This window comes from Rhipicephalus microplus, chromosome 6 (assembly GCF_043290135.1).
Source record: "Rhipicephalus microplus isolate Deutch F79 chromosome 6, USDA_Rmic, whole genome shotgun sequence".
NCBI classification, from domain to species: domain Eukaryota; kingdom Metazoa; phylum Arthropoda; class Arachnida; order Ixodida; family Ixodidae; genus Rhipicephalus; species Rhipicephalus microplus.
Window position 1 is genome coordinate 16,473,334 of NC_134705.1, and position 20,689 is coordinate 16,494,022.

The following is a 20,689-nucleotide window of genomic DNA, read 5'->3' on the forward strand; positions in this document are numbered from 1 at the left end:
TCCACAACGACAGACTCCACAACTACCGACTCCACAACTAGAAACTCCACAACTAGAAACCCTACAAACAACCAGAAACTCCGCAACTAAAAACTCCACAACTATAAACTCCACAACTTGAAAAACCACGACTAGATACTCCACAACTACAAATTTCACAACTAGAAACTCCACAACTATAAACTCTGCAACTAGAAACTCCGCAACTAGAAACTTCGCAACTAGAAACTTCACAGCTAGAAACTCCACAACTTGAGACTTCGCAACTAGAAGCTCAAGAACTGGAAACTCCACAGCTAGAAACTCCACAACTAGAAACTTCACAACTTGAGATTTCACAACTAGATATTCGGCAACTAGAAACTCAAGAACTGGAAACTCCATAGCTAGAAACTCCGCTACTAGAAACTCCGCAACTATAAATTCCACAGCTAGAGACTCCACATCTACAGACTTCACAACTAGAAACTCCACAACTAGAAACTCCACAACCAGAAACTCCGCCACTAGAAACTCAACAACTAGAAACTCCGCAATTAAAAACTCCACAACTATAAACTCCACAACTTGAAAAACCACGACTAGATACTCCACAACTACAAATTTCACAACTAGAAACTCCACAACTATAAACTCTGCAACTAGAAACTCCGCAACTAGAAACTTCGCAACTAGAAACTTCACAGCTAGAGACTCCACAACTTGAGACTTCGCAACTAGAAACTCGGCAACTAGAAGCTCAAGAACTGGAAACTCCACAGCTAGAAACTCCACAACTAGAAACTTCACAACTTGAGACTTCACAACTAGATATTCGGCAACTAGAAACTCAAGAACTGGAAACTCCATAGCTAGAAACTCCGCTACTAGAAACTCCGCAACTAGAAACTCCGCAACTAGAAACTCCGCAACTAGAAATTCCACAGCTAGAGACTCCACAAGTAGAAACTCCAAAACTAGAAACTCCGCAACTAGAAACCCGACAACTAGAAACTCCACAACTAGAAACTCCACACCTATAAATTCCACAACTTGAAACTTCACGACTGGAAGCTCCACAGTTAGAAACTCCGCAACTAGAAACTGCACAGCTAGAAAGTCCGCAACTAGAAACTCTGCAACTAGAAACTCTGAAACTAGAAACTCCACTGCTAGAAACTCCACAACTAGAAACTCCACAACTAGAAACTCCACAACTACAGACTCCGCAACTAGAAAACTCCGCAACTAGAAACTCCACAACTAGGAACTCCTAAACTCGAGATTCCACAACTAGAAGCTCCACAACTACAGACTCCACAACTTCAGACTCCACAACTAGAAAATCCACAACTAAAACTCCACAACTAGAAACTACACAACCAGAAACTCCGCATATAGAACCTCCACAACTAGAAACTCCGCAACTAAAAACTCCACAACAAGAAACTCCACAACTTGAAACACCACAACTAGATACTCCACAACTACAAATTCCACAACTAGAAATTCCGCAACTAGAAACTCCGCAACTAGAAACTCCACAACTAGAAACTCCACAACTAGAGACTCCACAACTACAGACTCCACATCTACAGACTTCACAACTAGAAACTCCACAACTAGAAACTCCACAACCAGAAACTCCACAAGTAGAAACACCACAACTAGAAACTCCGCAACTAAAAACTCCACAACTAGAAACTCCACAACTTGAAACACCACAACTAGATACCCCACAACTACAAATTCAACAACTAGAAACTCCACAACTAGAAACTCCACAACTACAAACTCCACAACTTGAGACTTTCCAACTAGAAACTCGGCAACTAGAAGCTCAACAACTAGAAACTCCACAACTAGAAACTCTGCAACTATAAACTCCGCAAATAGAAACTCCACAGCTAGAAACTCCACAACTAGAAACTCCACAACCAGAAACTGCACAACTAGAGACTCCGCAACTACAAACTCCACAGCTAGAAACTCCGCAACTTGAGACTTCGCAACTAGACACTTGGCAACAAGAATCTCAAGAACTGGAAACTCCACAGCTAGAAACTCCACAACTAGAAACTCCACAACATGAAACACCACAATTAGATACTCCGCAACTACTAATTTCACAACTAGAAACTCCACAACTACAAACTCCGCAACTAGAAACTCCACAACTAGAAACTCCACAGCTAGAAACTAAACAACCAGAAACTCCGCAACTAGAAACTCCACAACTAGAAACTCCGCAACTACAGACTCCGCAACTAGAAAACTCCGCAACTAGAAACTCCACAACTAGGAACTCCACATTTAGACACTCCGCAACTAGGAACTCTACAACTTCAAAATCCACGACGAAAAACTTCACAACTTGAAACTCCACAAGTAGATATTCCACAACTATGAACTCCACAACTAGAAACTCTGCAACTAGAAACTCCGCAACTAGAAACTTCGCAGCTAGAAACTTCACAGCTAGAAACTCCACAACTTGAGACTTCGCAACTAGAAACTCGGCAACTAGAAACTAAAGAACTGGAAACTCCACAGCTAGAAACTCCACAACTAGAAACTCCACAACTAGAAACTCCACAACTAGAAACTCTACAGCTAGAAAGTCCGCAACTAGATACTCCACAACGACAAATTCCGCAACTAGAAACTCCACAACTAGAAACTCCGCAACTAGAAACTCCGCAAATAGAAATTCCACAACTAGAGACTCCATAACTAGAAACTCCACAACTAGAAACTCCACAACTACAGACTCCACAACTACAGACTCCACAACTAGATACTCCACAACTAGAAGTTCCACAACCAGAAACTCCACAACTAGAAACTCCGTAACTAAAATTTTCGCAACTAAAAACTCCACAACTAGAAACTCCACAACATCAAACACCACAACTAGATACCCCATAACTACAAATTCAACAACTAGAAACTCCACAACTAGAAACTCTGCAACTAGAAACTCCGCAACCAGAAACTTCGCAACTAGAAACTTCGCAGCTAGAAACTCCACAACTTGAGACTTCGCAACTAGAAACTCGGCAACTAAAAACTCAAGAACTGGAACCTCCACAGCTAGAATCTCGACAACTAGAAACTCCACAACTTGAAACACCACAACTAGATACTCCACAACTACAAATTCCACAACTAAAAACTCCACAACTAGAAACTCCACAACTAGAAACTCCGCAACTATAAACTCCACAACAAGAAACTCCACAACTAGAAACTCTGCAACTAGAAACTCCAATACTAGAAACTCTACTGCTAGAAAGTCCACAACTAGATACTCCACAACTACAAATTCCACAACTAGAAACTCCACAACTATAAACTCCGCAACTAGAAACTCCGAAACTAGAAGCTCCACAACTAGAGACTCCACAACTAGAAACTCCACAACTAGAAACTCCACAACTACAGACTCCACAACTTCAGACTCCACAACTACAGACTCCACAACTAGAAACTCCACAACTAGAAACTCCACAACCAGAAACTCCACAACCAGAAACTCTGCAACTAGAAACTCCGCAACTAAAAATTCTTAACAAGAAACTCCACAACTTGAAACACCACAACTAGAGACTCCACAACTACAAATTCCACAACTAGAAACTCCACAACTTGAAACTCTGCAACTAGAAACTTCGCAACTAGAAACTAACAGCTAGAAACTCCACAACTTGAGACTTCGCAACTAGAAACTCGGCAACTAGAAACTAAAGAACTTGAAAGTCCACAGCTAGAAACTCCGCAACTAGAAACTCGACAACTAGAGACTCCGCAACTAGAAACTCCACATCTTGAAACTCTGCAACTCGAAACTCTGCAACTAGAAACTCCGCAACTGGAAAATCCACAACTAGAAACTTCACAACTAGAGACTCCGCAACTAGAAACTCTATAACTAGAAACTCCACAATAAGAAACTCCACAACTAGAAACTCCACAACTAGACACTGCACAACTGGAGACTTCACATTTAGAAACTCCTCAGATAGAAACTACACAACTAGAAACTCAACGACTAGAGAGTCCATAAGTAGAAACTCCACAGCTAGAATTTCAACAACTAGAAACCGCACAACTAGAAACTCCGCAACTAAGAACTCCGCAACTAGAAAATCTACAACTAGAAACTTGAAAACTAAAAACTCCAACTAGAAAGTCCAACTAGAAACTTCAACTAGAAATTTCACAACTAGAAACTCTACAACTAGACACTTCGCAACTAGAAATTCCACAACTAGAGTCTCCACAACTAGAAAACTTCGCAACTTCAAACTCCACGACTAGACACTTCACAACTAAAACTCCACAACTAGAAACTCCTTGACTAGAAACTCCACAAATAGAAACTCCACAACTAGAAACTCCACAACTTGAGACTTTCCAACTAGAAACTCGGCAACTAGAAACTCAACAACTAGAAACTCCACAACTAGAAACTTCGCAACTAGAAACTCCACAACTAGAAACTCCACAACTAGAAACTCCGCAACTAGAAACTCCACAGCTAGAAAGTCCGCATTTAGAAACTCTGCAACTATAAACTCCGCAAATAGAAACTCCACAGCTAGAAACTCCGCAACATAAAACACCACAATTAGATACTCCACAACTACTAATTCCACAACTAGAAACTCCACAACTACAAAAACTCCGCAACTAGAAACTCCACAATTAGAGATTCCACAACTAGAACCTCACAAGTACAGGCTCCACAACTGCAGACTTCACAACTAGAAACTCCACAACTAGACACTCCACAACCAGAAACTCCACAAGTAGAAACTCCACAACTAGACACTCCGCAACTAGGAACTCTACAACTTCAAAGTCCACAACGAGAAACTTCACAACTTGAAACTCCACAATTAGATACTCGTCCACTATAAACTCCAAAACTAGAAACTTCACAAGTAGAAACTCCACAACTTGAAACTCCGCAACTAGAAACTCCGCAACTAGAAACTCCGCAACTAGAAACTCCGCAACTAGAAAACTCCGCAACTACAAACTCCGCAACTAGAAACTCCGCAACTAGAAACTCCACAGCTAGAAACTCCACAACTAGAGACTCCACAACTAAAACTCCACAACTAAAAACTCCATGAGTAGAAACTCCACAAATAAAAACTCCACAACTAGAAACTCCACATCTTGAGACTTTGCAACTAGAAACTCGGCAACTAGAAACTCAACAACTAGAAACTCCACAACTAGAAACTCCACAACTAGAAACTCCACAACTTGGAATGCCACAACTAGATACTCCACAACTACAAATTACACAACTAGAAACTCCACAACTAGAAACTCTGCAACTAGAATTTCCACAACTAGAAACTCTACAGCTAAAAAGTCCGCAACTAGATACTCCCCAACTACAAATTCCACAACTAGAAACTCCACAACTAGAAACTCCGCAACTAGGAACTCCACAGCTAGAGACTCCTTAACTAGAAACTCCACAACAAGAAACTCCACAACGACAGACACCACAACTACCGACTCCACAACTAGAAACTCCACAACTAGAAACCCTACAAACAACCAGAAACTCCGCAACTAAAAACTCCACAACTATAAACTCCACAACTTGAAAAACCACGACTAGATACTCCACAACTACAAATTTCACAACTAGAAACTCCACAACTATAAACTCTGCAACTAGAAACTCCGCAACTAGAAACTTCGCAACTAGAAACTTCACAGCTAGAAACTCCACAACTTGAGACTTCGCAGCTAGAAACTCGGCAACTAGAAGCTCAAGAACTGGAAACTCCACAGCTAGAAACTCCACAACTAGAAACTTCACAACTTGAGATTTCACAACTAGATATTCGGCAACTAGAAACTCAAGAACTGGAAACTCCATAGCAAGAAACTCCGCTACTAGAAACTCCGCAACTAGAAATTCCACAGCTAGAGACTCCACATCTACAGACTTCACAACTAGAAACTCCACAACTAGAAACTCCACAACCAGAAACTCCGCCACTAGAAACTCAACAACTAGAAACTCCGCAACTAAAAACTCCACAACTATAAACTCCACAACTTGAAAAACCACGACTAGATACTCCACAACTACAAATTTCACAACTAGAAACTCCACAACTATAAACTCTGCAACTAGAAACTCCTCAACTAGAAACTCTGAAACTAGAAACTCCACTGCTAGAAACTCCACAACTAGAAACTCCACAACTAGAAACTCCACAACTACAGTCTCCGCAACTAGAAAACTCCGCAACTAGAAACTCCACAACTAGGAACTCCTAAACTCGAGATTCCACAACTAGAAGCTCCACAACTACAGACTCCACAACTTCAGACTCCACAACTAGAAAATCCACAACTAAAACTCCAGAACTAGAAACTACACAACCAGAAACTCCGCATATAGAACCTCCACAACTAGAAACTCCGCAACTAAAAACTCCACAACAAGAAACTCCACAACTTGAAACACCACAACTAGATACTCCACAACTACAAATTCCACAACTAGAAATTCCGCAACTAGAAACTCCGCAACTAGAAACTCCACAACTAGAAACTCCACAACTAGAGACTCCACAACTACAGACTCCACATCTACAGACTTCACAACTAGAAACTCCACAACTAGAAACTCCACAACCAGAAACTCCACAAGTAGAAACACCACAACTAGAAACTCCGCAACTAAAAACTCCACAACTAGAAACTCCACAACTTGAAACACCACAACTAGATACCCCACAACTACAAATTCAACAACTAGAAACTCCACAACTAGAAACTCCACAACTAGAAACTCCACAACTTGAGACTTTCCAACTAGAAACTCGGCAACTAGAAGCTCAACAACTAGAAACTCCACAACTAGAAACTTCGCAACTAGAAACTCCACAACTAGAAACTCCACAACTAGAAACTCCTCAACTAGAAACTCCACAGCTAGAAAGTCCGCATTTAGAAACTCTGCAACTATAAACTCTGCAAATAGAAACTCCACAGCTAGAAACTCCACAACTAGAAACTCCACAACCAGAAACTGCACAACTAGAGACTCCGCAACTACAAACTCCACAGCTAGAAACTCCGCAACTTGAGACTTCGCAACTAGACACTCGGCAACTAGAATCTCAAGAACTGGAAACTCCACAGCTAGAAACTCCAACACTAGAAACTCCACAACATGAAACACCAGAATTAGATACTCCGCAACTACTAATTTCACAACTAGAAACTCCACAACTACAAACTCCGCAACTAGAAACTCCACTACTAGAAACTCCACAACTAGAAACTAAACAACCAGAAACTCCGCAACTAGAAACTCCACAACTAGAAACTCCGCAACTACAGACTCCGCAACTAGAAAACTCCGGAACTAGAAATTCCACAACTAGGAACTCCGCATTTAGACACTCCGCAATTAGGAACTCTACAACTTCAAAATCCACGACGAAAAACTTCACAACTTGAAACTCCACAAGTAGATACTCCACAACTATAAACTCCACAACTGGAAACTCTGCAACTAGAAACTCCGCAACTAGAAACTTCGCAACTAGAAACTTCACAGCTAGAAACTCCACAACTTGAGACTTCGCAACTAGAAACTCGGCAACTAGAAACTCAAGAACTGGAAACTCTACAGCTAGAAACTCCACAACTAGAAACTCCACAACTAGAAACTCTACAGCTAGAAAGTCCGCAACTAGATACTCCACAACGACAAATTCCGCAACTAGAAACTCCACAACTAGAAACTCTGCAACTAGAAACTCCGCAAATAGAAATTCCACAACTAGAGACTCCATAACTAGAAACTCCACAACTAGAAACTCCACAACTACAGACTCCACAACTACAGACTCCACAACTAGATACTCAACAACTAGAAGTTCCACAACCAGAAACTCCACAACTAGAAACTCCGTAACTAAAATTTCCGCAACCAAAAACTCCACAACTAGAAACTCCACAACATCAAACACCACAACTAGATACCCCATAACTACAAATTCAACAACTAGAAACTCCACAACTAGAAACTCTGCAAATAGAAACTCCGCAACCAGAAACTTCGCAACTAGAAACTTCGCAGCTAGAAACTCCACAACTTGAGACTTCGCAACTAGAAACTCAACAACTAGAAACTCCACAACTAGAAACTTCGCAACTAGAAACTCCACAACTAGAAACTCCACAACTAGAAACTCCGCAACTAGAAACTCCACAGCTAGAAAGTCCGCATTTAGAAACTCTGCAACTATAAACTCCGCAAATAGAAACTCCACAGCTAGAAACTCCACAACATGAAACACCACAATTAGATACTCCACAACTACTAATTCCACAACTAGAAACTCCACAACTACAAAAACTCCGCAACTAGAAACTCCACAATTAGAGATTCCACAACTAGAACCTCACAACTACAGGCTCCACAACTGCAGACTTCACAACTAGAAACTCCACAACTAGACACTCCACAACCAGAAACTCCACAAGGAGAAACTCCACAACTAGACACTCCGCAACTAGGAACTCTACAACTTCAAAGTCCACAACGAGAAACTTCACAACTTGAAACTCCACAACTAGATACTCGTCAACTATAAACTCCAAAACTAGAAACTTCACAAGTAGAAACTCCACAACTTGAAACTCCGCAACTAGAAACTCCGCAACTAGAAACTCCGCAACTAGAAACCCCGCAACTAGAAAACTCCGCAACTACAAACTCCGCAACTACAAACTCCGCAACTAGAAACTCCACAGCTAGAAACTCCACAACTAGAGACTCCACAACTAAAACTCCACAACTAAAAACTCCATGAGTAGAAACTCCACAAATAAAAACTCCACAACTAGAAACTCCACATCTTGAGACTTTGCAACTAGAAACTCGGCAACTAGAAACTCAACAACTAGAAACTCCACAACTAGAAACTCCACAACTAGAAACTCCACAACTTGGAATGCCACAACTAGATACTCCACAACTACAAATTACACAACTAGAAACTCCACAACTAGAAACTCTGCAACTAGAATTTCCACAACTAGAAACTCTACAGCTAAAAAGTCCGCAACTAGATACTCCCCAACTACAAATTCCACAACTAGAAACTCCACAACTAGAAACTCCGCAACTAGGAACTCCACAGCTAGAGACTCCTTAACTAGAAACTCCACAACAAGAAACTCCACAACGACAGACTCCACAACTACCGACTCCACAACTAGAAACTCCACAACTAGAAACTCTACAAACAACCAGAAACTCCGCAACTAAAAACTCCACAACTATAAACTCCACAACTTGAAAAACCACGACTAGATACTCCACAACTACAAATTTCACAACTAGAAACTCCACAACTATAAACTCTGCAACTAGAAACTCCGCAACTAGAAACTTCGCAACTAGAAACTTCACAGCTAGAAACTCCACAACTTGAGACTTCGCAACTAGAAACTCGGCAACTAGAAGCTCAAGAACTGGAAACTCCACAGCTAGAAACTCCACAACTAGAAACTTCACAACTTGAGATTTCACAACTAGATATTCGGCAACTAGAAACTCAAGAACTGGAAACTCCATAGCTAGAAACTCCGCTACTAGAAACTCCGCAACTAGAAATTCCACAGCTAGAGACTCCACATCTACAGACTTCACAACTAGAAACTCCACAAGTAGAAACTCCACAACCAGAAACTCCGCCACTAGAAACTCAACAACTAGAAACTCCGCAACTAAAAACTCCACAACTATAAACTCCACAACTTGAAAAACCACGACTAGATACTCCACAACTACAAATTTCACAACTAGAAACTCCACAACTATAAACTCTGCAACTAGAAACTCCGCAACTAGAAACTTCGCAACTAGAAACTTCACAGCTAGAGACTCCACAACTTGAGACTTCGCAACTAGAAACTCGGCAACTATAAGCTCAAGAACTGGAAACTCCACAGCTAGAAACTCCACAACTAGAAACTTCACAACTTGAGACTTCACAACTAGATATTCGGCAACTAGAAACTCAAGAACTGGAAACTCCATAGCTAGAAACTCCGCTACTAGAAACTCCGCAACTAGAAACTCCGCAACTAGAAACTCCGCAACTAGAAATTCCACAGCTAGAGACTCCACAACTAGAAACTCCAAAACTAGAAACTCCGCAACTAGAAACCCGACAACTAGAAACTCCACAACTAGATACTCCACACCTATAAATTCCACAACTTGAAACTTCACGACTGGAAGCTCCACAGTTAGAAACTCCGCAACTAGAAACTGCACAGCTAGAAAGTCCGCAACTAGAAACTCTGCAACTAGAAACTCTGAAACTAGAAACTCCACTGCTAGAAACTCCACAACTAGAAACTCCACAACTAGAAACTCCACAACTACAGACTCCGCAACTAGAAAACTCCGCAACTAGAAACTCCACAACTAGGAACTCCTAAACTCGAGATTCCACAACTAGAAGCTCCACAACTACAGACTCCACAACTTCAGACTCCAAAACTAGAAAATCCACAACTAAAACTCCACAACTAGAAACTACACAACCAGAAACTCCGCATATAGAACCTCCACAACTAGAAACTCCGCAACTAAAAACTCCACAACAAGAAACTCCACAACTTGAAACACCACAACTAGATACTCCACAACTACAAATTCCACAACTAGAAATTCCGCAACTAGAAACTCCGCAACTAGAAACTCCACAACTAGAAACTCCACAACTAGAGACTCCACAACTACAGACTCCACATCTACAGACTTCACAACTAGAAACTCCACAACTAGAAACTCCACAACCAGAAACTCCACAAGTAGAAACACCACAACTAGAAACTCCGCAACTAAAAACTCCACAACTAGAAACTCCACAACTTGAAACACCACAACTAGATACCCCACAACTACAAATTCAACAACTAGAAACTCCACAACTAGAAACTCCACAACTACAAACTCCACAACTTGAGACTTTCCAACTAGAAACTCGGCAACTAGAAGCTCAACAACTAGAAACTCCACAACTAGAAACTTCGCAACTAGAAACTCCACAACTAGAAACTCCACAACTAGAAACTCCGCAACTAGAAACTCCACAGCTAGAAAGTCCGCATTTAGAAACTCTGCAACTATAAACTCCGCAACTACAAACTCCACAGCTAGAAACTCCGCAACTTGAGACTTCGCAACTAGACACTCGGCAACTAGAATCTCAAGAACTGGAAACTCCACAGCTAGAAACTCCACAACTAGAAACTCCACAACATGAAACACCACAATTAGATACTCCGCAACTACTAATTTCACAACTAGAAACTCCACAACTACAAACTCCGCAACTAGAAACTCCACAACTAGAAACTCCACAGCTAGAAACTAAACAACCAGAAACTCCGCAACTAGAAACTCCACAACTAGAAACTCCGCAACTACAGACTCCGCAACTAGAAAACTCCGCAACTAGAAACTCCACAACTAGGAACTCCACATTTAGACACTCCGCAACTAGGAACTCTACAACTTCAAAATCAACGACGAAAAACTTCACAACTTGAAACTCCACAAGTAGATATTCCACAACTATAAACTCCACAACTAGAAACTCTGCAACTAGAAACTCCGCAACTAGAAACTTCGCAACTAGAAACTTCACAGCTAGAAACTCCACAACTTGAGACTTCGCAACTAGAAACTCGGCAACTAGAAACTCAAGAACTGGAAACTCCACAGCTAGAAACTCCACAACTAGAAACTCCACAACTAGAAACTCCACAACTAGAAACTCTACAGCTAGAAAGTCCGCAACTAGATACTCCACAACGACAAATTCCGCAACTAGAAACTCCACAACTAGAAACTCCGCAACTAGAAACTCCGCAAATAGAAATTCCACAACTAGAGACTCCATAACTAGAAACTCCACAACTAGAAACTCCACAACTACAGACTCCACAACTACAGACTCCACAACTAGATACTCCACAACTAGAAGTTCCACAACCAGAAACTCCACAACTAGAAACTCCGTAACTAAAATTTTCGCAACTAAAAACTCCACAACTAGAAACTCCACAACATCAAACACCACAACTAGATACCCCATAACTACAAATTCAACAACTAGAAACTCCACAACTAGAAACTCTGCAACTAGAAACTCCGCAACCAGAAACTTCGCAACTAGAAACTTCGCAGCTAGAAACTCCACAACTTGAGACTTCGCAACTAGAAACTCGGCAACTAAAAACTCAAGAACTGGAACCTCCACAGCTAGAATCTCGACAACTAGAAGCTCCACAACTTGAAACACCACAACTAGATACTCCACAACTACAAATTCCACAACTAGAAACTCCGCAAGTAGAAACTCCGCAAGTAGAAACTCCGCAACTAGGAACTCCACAACTAGAGATTCCACAACTAGAAACTCCACAACTACAGAGTAAACAACTTCAGACTCCACTAGAAAATCCACAACTAAAAACTCCACAACTAGAAACTCTGCAACTAGAAACTCCAATACTAGAAACTCTACTGCTAGAAAGTCCACAACTAGATACTCCACAACTACAAATTCCACAACTAGAAACTCCACAACTATAAACTCCGCAACTAGAAACTCCGAAACTAGAAGCTCCACAACTAGAGACTCCACAACTAGAAACTCCACAACTAGAAACTCCACAACTACAGACTCCACAACTACAGACTCCACAACTACAGACTCCACAACTAGAAACTCCACAACTAGAAACTCCACAACCAGAAACTCCACAACCAGAAACTCTGCAACTAGAAACTCCGCAACTAAAAATTCTTAACAAGAAACTCCACAACTTGAAACACCACAACTAGAGACTCCACAACTACAAATTCCACAACTAGAAACTCCACAACTTGAAACTCTGCAACTAGAAACTTCGCAACTAGAAACTTCGCAAATAGAAACTAACAGCTAGAAACTCCACAACTTGAGACTTCGCAACTAGAAACTCGGCAACTAGAAACTAAAGAACTTGAAAGTCCACAGCTAGAAACTCCGCAACTAGAAACTCTACAACTAGAGACTCCGCAACTAGAAACTCCACATCTTGAAACTCTGCAACTCGAAACTCTGCAACTAGAAACTCCGCAACTGGAAAATCCACAACTAGAAACTTCACAACTAGAGACTCCGCAACTAGAAACTCTATAACTAGAAACTCCACAATAAGAAACTCCACAACTAGAAACTTCACAACTAGACACTGCACAACTGGAGACTTCACATTTAGAAACTCCTCAGATAGAAACTACACAACTAGAAACTCAACGACTAGAGAGTCCATAAGTACAAACTCCACAGCTAGAATTTCAACAACTAGAAACAGCACAACTAGAAACTCCGCAACTAAGAACTCCGCAACTAGAAAATCTACAACTAGAAACTTGAAAACTAAAAACTCCAACTAGAAACTCCAACTAGAAACTCCAACTAGAAATTTCAAAACTAGAAACTCTACAACTAGACACTTCGCAACTAGAAATTCCACAACTAGAGTCTCCACAACTAGAAAACTTCGCAACTTCAAACTCCACGACTAGACACTTCACAACTAAAACTCCACAACTAGAAACTCCTTGACTAGAAACTCCACAACTAGAAACTCCACAACTAGAAACTCCACAACTTGAGACTTTCCAACTAGAAACTCGGCAACTAGAAACTCAACAACTAGAAACTCCACAACTAGAAACTTCGCAACTAGAAACTCCACAACTAGAAACTCCACAACTAGAAACTCCGCAACTAGAAACTCCACAGCTAGAAAGTCCGCATTTAGAAACTCTGCAACTATAAACTCCGCAAATAGAAACTCCACAGCTAGAAACTCCGCAACATGAAACACCACAATTAGATACTCCACAACTACTAATTCCACAACTAGAAACTCCACAACTAGAAACTCCGCAACCAGAAACTCCACAATTAGAGATTCCACAAGTAGAACCTCACAACTACAGGCTCCACAACTGCAGACTTCACAACTAGAAACTCCACAACTAGACACTCCACAACCAGAAACTCCACAAGTAGAAACTCCACAACTAGACACTCCGCAACTAGGAACTCTACAACTTCAAAGTCCACAACGAGAAACTTCACAACTTGAAACTCCACAACTAGATACTCGTCAACTATAAACTCCAAAACTAGAAACTTCACAAGTAGAAACTCCACAACTTGAAACTCCGCAACTAGAAACTCCGCAACTAGAAACTCCGCAACTAGAAAACTCCGCAACTACAAACTCCGCAACTAGAAACTCCGCAACTAGAAACTCCACAGCTAGAAACTCCACAACTAGAGACTCCACAACTGAAACTCCACAACTAAAAACTCCATGACTAGAAACTCCACAAATAAAAACTCCTCAACTAGAAACTCCACATCTTGAGACTTTGCAGCTAGAAACTCGGCAACTAGAAACTCAACAACTAGAAACTCCACAACTAGAAACTCCACAACTAGAAACTCCACAACTAGAAACTCCACAACTTGGAATGCCACAACTGGAAACTCCACAGCTAGAAACTCCACAACTAGAAACTCCACAACTAGAAACTCCACAACTAGAAACTCTACAGCTAGAAAGTGCGCAACTAGATACTCCACAACGACAAATTCCGCAACTAGAAACTCCACAACTAGAAACTCCGCAACTAGAAACTCCGCAAATAGAAATTCCACAACTAGAGACTCCATAACTAGAAACTCCACAACTCGAAACTCCACAACTACAGACTCCACAACTACAGACTCCACAACTAGATACTCCACAACGAGAAGTTCCACAACCAGAAACTCCACAACTAGAAACTCCGTAACTAAAATTTCCGCAACTAAAACTCCACAACTAGAAACTCCGCAACATCAAACACCACAACTAGATACCCCATAACTACAAAGTCAACAACTAGAAACTCCACAACTAGAAACTCTGCAACTAGAAACTCCGCAACCAGAAACTTCGCAACTAGAAACTTCGCAGCTAGAAACTCCATAACTTGAGACTTCGCAACTAGAAACTCGGCAACTAAAAACTCAAGAACTGGAACCTCCACAGCTAGAATCTCGACAACTAGAAACTCCACAACTTAAAACACCACAACTAGATACTCCACAACTACAAATTCCACAACTAGAAACTCCGCAACTAGAAACTCCGCAAGTAGAAACTCCGAAACTAGGAACTCCACAACTAGAGATTCCACAACTAGAAACTCCACAACTACAGAGTAAACAACTTCAGACTCCACTAGAAAATCCACAACTAAAAACTCCACAACTAGAAACTGCACAACTAGAAACTCCACAACTATAAACTCCACAACAAGAAACTCCACAACTAGAAACTCTGCAACTAGAAACTCCACAACTAGAAACTCTAAAGCTAGAAAGTTCACAACTAGATACTCCACAACTACAAATTCCACAACTAGAAACTCCACAACTATAAACTCCGCAACTAGAAAACTCCGCAACTACAAACTCCGCAACTAGAAACTCCGCAACTAGAAACTCCACAGCTAGAAACTCCACAACTAGAGACTCCACAACTGAAACTCCACAACTAAAAACTCCATGACTAGAAACTCCACAAATAAAAACTCCTCAACTAGAAACTCCACATCTTGAGACTTTGCAACTGGAAACTCGGCAACTAGAAACTCAACAACTAGAAACTCCACAACTAGAAACTCCACAACTAGAAACTCCACAACTAGAAACTCCACAACTTGGAATGCCACAACTGGAAACTCCACAGCTAGAAACTCCACAACTAGAAACTCCACAACTAGAAACTCCACAACTAGAAACTCTACAGCTAGAAAGTGCGCAACTAGATACTCCACAACGACAAATTCCGCAACTAGAAACTCCACAACTAGAAACTCCGCAACTAGAAACTCCGCAAATAGAAATTCCACAACTAGAGACTCCATAACTAGAAACTCCACAACTCGAAACTCCACAACTACAGACTCCACAACTACAGACTCCACAACTAGATACTCCACAACTAGAAGTTCCACAACCAGAAACTCCACAACTAGAAACTCCGTAACTAAAATTTCCGCAACTAAAAACTCCACAACTAGAAACTCCGCAACATCAAACACCACAACTAGATACCCCATAACTACAAAGTCAACAACTAGAAACTCCACAACTAGAAACTCTGCAACTAGAAACTCCGCAACCAGAAACTTCGCAACTAGAAACTTCGCAGCTAGAAACTCCATAACTTGAGACTTCGCAACTAGAAACTCGGCAACTAAAAACTCAAGAACTGGAACCTCCACAGCTAGAATCTCGACAACTAGAAACTCCACAACTTAAAACACCACAACTAGATACTCCACAACTACAAATTCCACAACTAGAAACTCCGCAACTAGAAACTCCGCAAGTAGAAACTCCGAAACTAGGAACTCCACAACTAGAGATTCCACAACTAGAAACTCCACAACTACAGAGTAAACAACTTCAGACTCCACTAGAAAATCCACAACTAAAAACTCCACAACTAGAAACTGCACAACTAGAAACTCCACAACTATAAACTCCACAACAAGAAACTCCACAACTAGAAACTCTGCAACTAGAAACTCCACAACTAGAAACTCTACAGCTAGAAAGTTCACAACTAGATACTCCACAACTACAAATTCCACAACTAGAAACTCCACAACTATAAACTCCGCAACTAGAAACTCCGCAACTAGAAGCTCCACAAATAGAGACTCCACAACTAGAAACTCCACAACTAGAAACTCCACAACTACAGGCTCCACAACTACAGACTCCACAACTACAGACTCCACAACTAGAAACTCCACAACTAGAAACTCCACAACCAGAAACTCCGCAACTAGAAACTCCACAACTAGAAACTCCACAACCAGAAACTCTGCAACTAGAAACTCCGCAACTAAAAATTCTTAACAAGAAACTCCACAACTTGAAACACCACAACTAGAGACTCCACAACTACAAATTCCACAACTAGAAACTTCGCAACTAGAAACTTCGCAACTAGAAACTTCGCAACTAGAAACTTCGCAACTAGAAACTAACAGCTAGAAACTCCACAACTTGAGACTTCGCAACTAGAAACTCCACAATAAGAAATTCCACAACTAGAAACTCCACTACTAGAAACTCTACAACTAGAGAGTGCACAAGTGGAGACTTCGCATTTACAAACTCCTCAGATAAAAACTACGCAACTAGAAACTCCACGACTAGAGAGTCCATAAGTAGAAACTCCACAGCTAGAATTTCCACAACTAGAAACCCCACAACTAGAAACTCCGCAACTAGGAACTCCGCAACTAGAAAATCTACAACTAGAAACTCGAAAACTAAAAACTCCAACTAGAAACTCTATAACTAGAAACTCCACAATAAGAAACTCCACAACTAGAAACTCCACAACTAGACACTGCACAACTGGAGACTTCACATTTAGAAACTCCTCAGATAGAAACTACACAACTAGAAACTCAACGACAAGAGAGTCCATAAGTAGAAACTCAACAACTAGAATTTCAACAACTAGAAACCGCACAACTAGAAACTCCGCAACTAGGAACTCCGCAACTAGAAATTCTACAACTAGAAACTTGAAAACTAAAAACTCCAACTAGAAACTCCAACTAGAAACTCCAACTAGAAATTCCACAACTAGAAACTCTACAACTAGACACTTCGCAACTAGAAATTCCACAACTAGAGTCTCCACAACTAGAAAACTTCGCAACTTCAAACTCCACGACTAGACACTTCACAACTAAAACTCCACAACTAGAAACTCCTTGACTAGAAACTCCACAAATAGAAACTCCACAACTAGAAACTCCACAACTTGAGACTTTCCAACTAGAAACTCGGCAACTAGAAACTCAACAACTAGAAACTCCACAACTAGAAACTTCGCAACTAGAAACTCTACAACTAGAAACCCCACAACTAGAAACTCCGCAACTAGAAACTCCACAGCTAGAAAGTCCGCATTTAGAAACTCTGCAACTATAAACTCCGCAAATAGAAACTCCACAGCTAGAAACTCCACAACATGAAACACCACAATTAGATACTCCACAAATACTAATTCCACAACTAGAAACTCCACAACTAGAAACTCCGCAACTAGAAACTCCACAATTAGAGATTCCACAACTAGAACCTCACAACTACAGGCTCCACAACTGCAGACTTCACAACTAGAAACTCCACAACTAGACACTCCACAACCAGAAACTCCACAAGTAGAAACTCCACAACTAGACACTCCGCAACTAGGAACTCTACAACTTCAAAGTCCACAACGAGAAACTTCACAACTTGAAACTCCACAACTAGATACTCGTCAACTATAAACTCCAAAACTAGAAACTTCACAAGTAGAAACTCCACAACTTGAAACTCCGCAACTAGAAACTCCGCAACTAGAAACTCCGCAACTAGAAAACTCCGCAACTACAAACTCCGCAACTAGAAACTCCGCAACTAGAAACTCCACAGCTAGAAACTTCACAACTAGAGACTCCACAACTAAAACTCCACAACTAAAAACTCCATCACTAGAAACTCCACAAATAAAAACTCCACAACTAGAAACTCCACATCTTGAGACTTTGCAACTAGAAACTCGGCAACTAGAAACTCAACAACTAGAAACTCCACAACTAGAAACTCCACAACTAGAAACTCCACAACTTGGAATGCCACAACTAGATACTCCACAACTACAAATTACACAACTAGAAACTCCACAACTAGAAACTCTGCAACTAGAATTTCCACAACTAGAAACTCTACAGCTAAAAAGTCCGCAACTAGATACTCCCCAACTACAAATTCCACAACTAGAAACTCCACAACTAGAAACTCCGCAACTAGGAACTCCACAGCTAGAGACTCCTTAACTAGAAACTCCACAACAAGAAACTCCACAACGACAGACTCCACAACTACAGACTCCACAACTAGAAACTCCACAACTAGAAACTCTACAAACAACCAGAAACTCCGCAACTAAAAACTCCACAACTATAAACTCCACAACTTGAAAAACCACGACTAGATACTCCACAACTACAAATTTCACAACTAGAAACTCCACAACTATAAACTCTGCAACTAGAAACTCCGCAACTAGAAACTTCGCAACTAGAAACTTCACAGCTAGAAACTCCACAACTTGAGACTTCGCAACTAGAAACTCGGCAACTAGAAGCTCAAGAACTGGAAACTCCACAGCTAGAAACTCCACAACTAGAAACTTCACAACTTGAGACTTCACAACTAGATATTCGGAAACTAGAAACTCAAGAACTGGAAACTCCATAGCTAAAAACTCCGCTACTAGAAACTCCGCAACTAGAAACTCCGCAACTAGAAATTCCACAGCTAGAGACTCCACAACTAGAAACTCCAAAACTAGAAACTCCGCAACTAGAAACCCGACAACTAAAAACTCCACAACTAGAAACTCCACACCTATAAATTCCACAACTTGAAACTTCACGACTGGAAGCTCCACAATTAAAAACTCCGCAACTAGAAACTGCACAGCTAGAAAGTCCGCAACTAGAAACTCTGCAACTAGAAACTCTGAAACTAGAAACTCCACTGCTAGAAACTCCACAACTAGAAACTCCACAACTAGAAACTCCACAACTACAGATCCGCAACTAGAAAACTCCACAACTAGAAACTCCACAACTAGGAACTCCTAAACTAGAGATTCCACAACTAGAAGCTCCACAACTACAGACCCCACAACTAGAAAATCCACAACTAAAACTCCACAACTAGAAACTACACAACCAGAAACTCCGCATATAGAACCTCCACAACTAGAAACTCCCCAACTAAAAACTCCACAACAAGAAACTCCACAACTTGAAACACCACAACTAGATACTCCACAACTACAAATTCCTCAACTAGAAATTCCGCAACTAGAAACTCCGCAACTAGAAATTCCACAACTAGAAACTCCACAACTAGAGACTCCACAACTACAGACTCCACATCTACAGCCTTCACAACTAGAAACTCCACAACTAAAAACTCCACAACCAGAAACTCCACAAGTAGAAACACCACAACTAGAAACTCCGCAACTAAAAACTCCACAACTAGAAACTCCACAACTTGAAACACCACAACTAGATACCCCACAACTACAAATTCAACAACTAGAAACTCCACAACTAGAAACTCCACTAATAGAAACTCCACAACTTGAGACTTTCCAACTAGAATCTCGGCAACTAGAAGCTCAACAACTAGAAACTCCACAACTAGAAACTTCGCAACTAGAAACTCCACAACTAGAAACTCCACAACTAGAAACTCCGCAACTAGAAACTCCACAGCTAGAAAGTCCGCATTTAGAAACTCTGCAACTATAAACTCCGCAAATAGAAACTCCACAGCTAGAAACTCCACAACTAGAAACTCCACAACCAGAAACTGCACAACTAGAGACTCCGCAGCTACAAACTCCACAGCTAGAAACTCCGCAACTTGAGACTTCGCAACTAGACACTCGGCCACTAGAATCGCAAGAACTGGAAACTCCACAG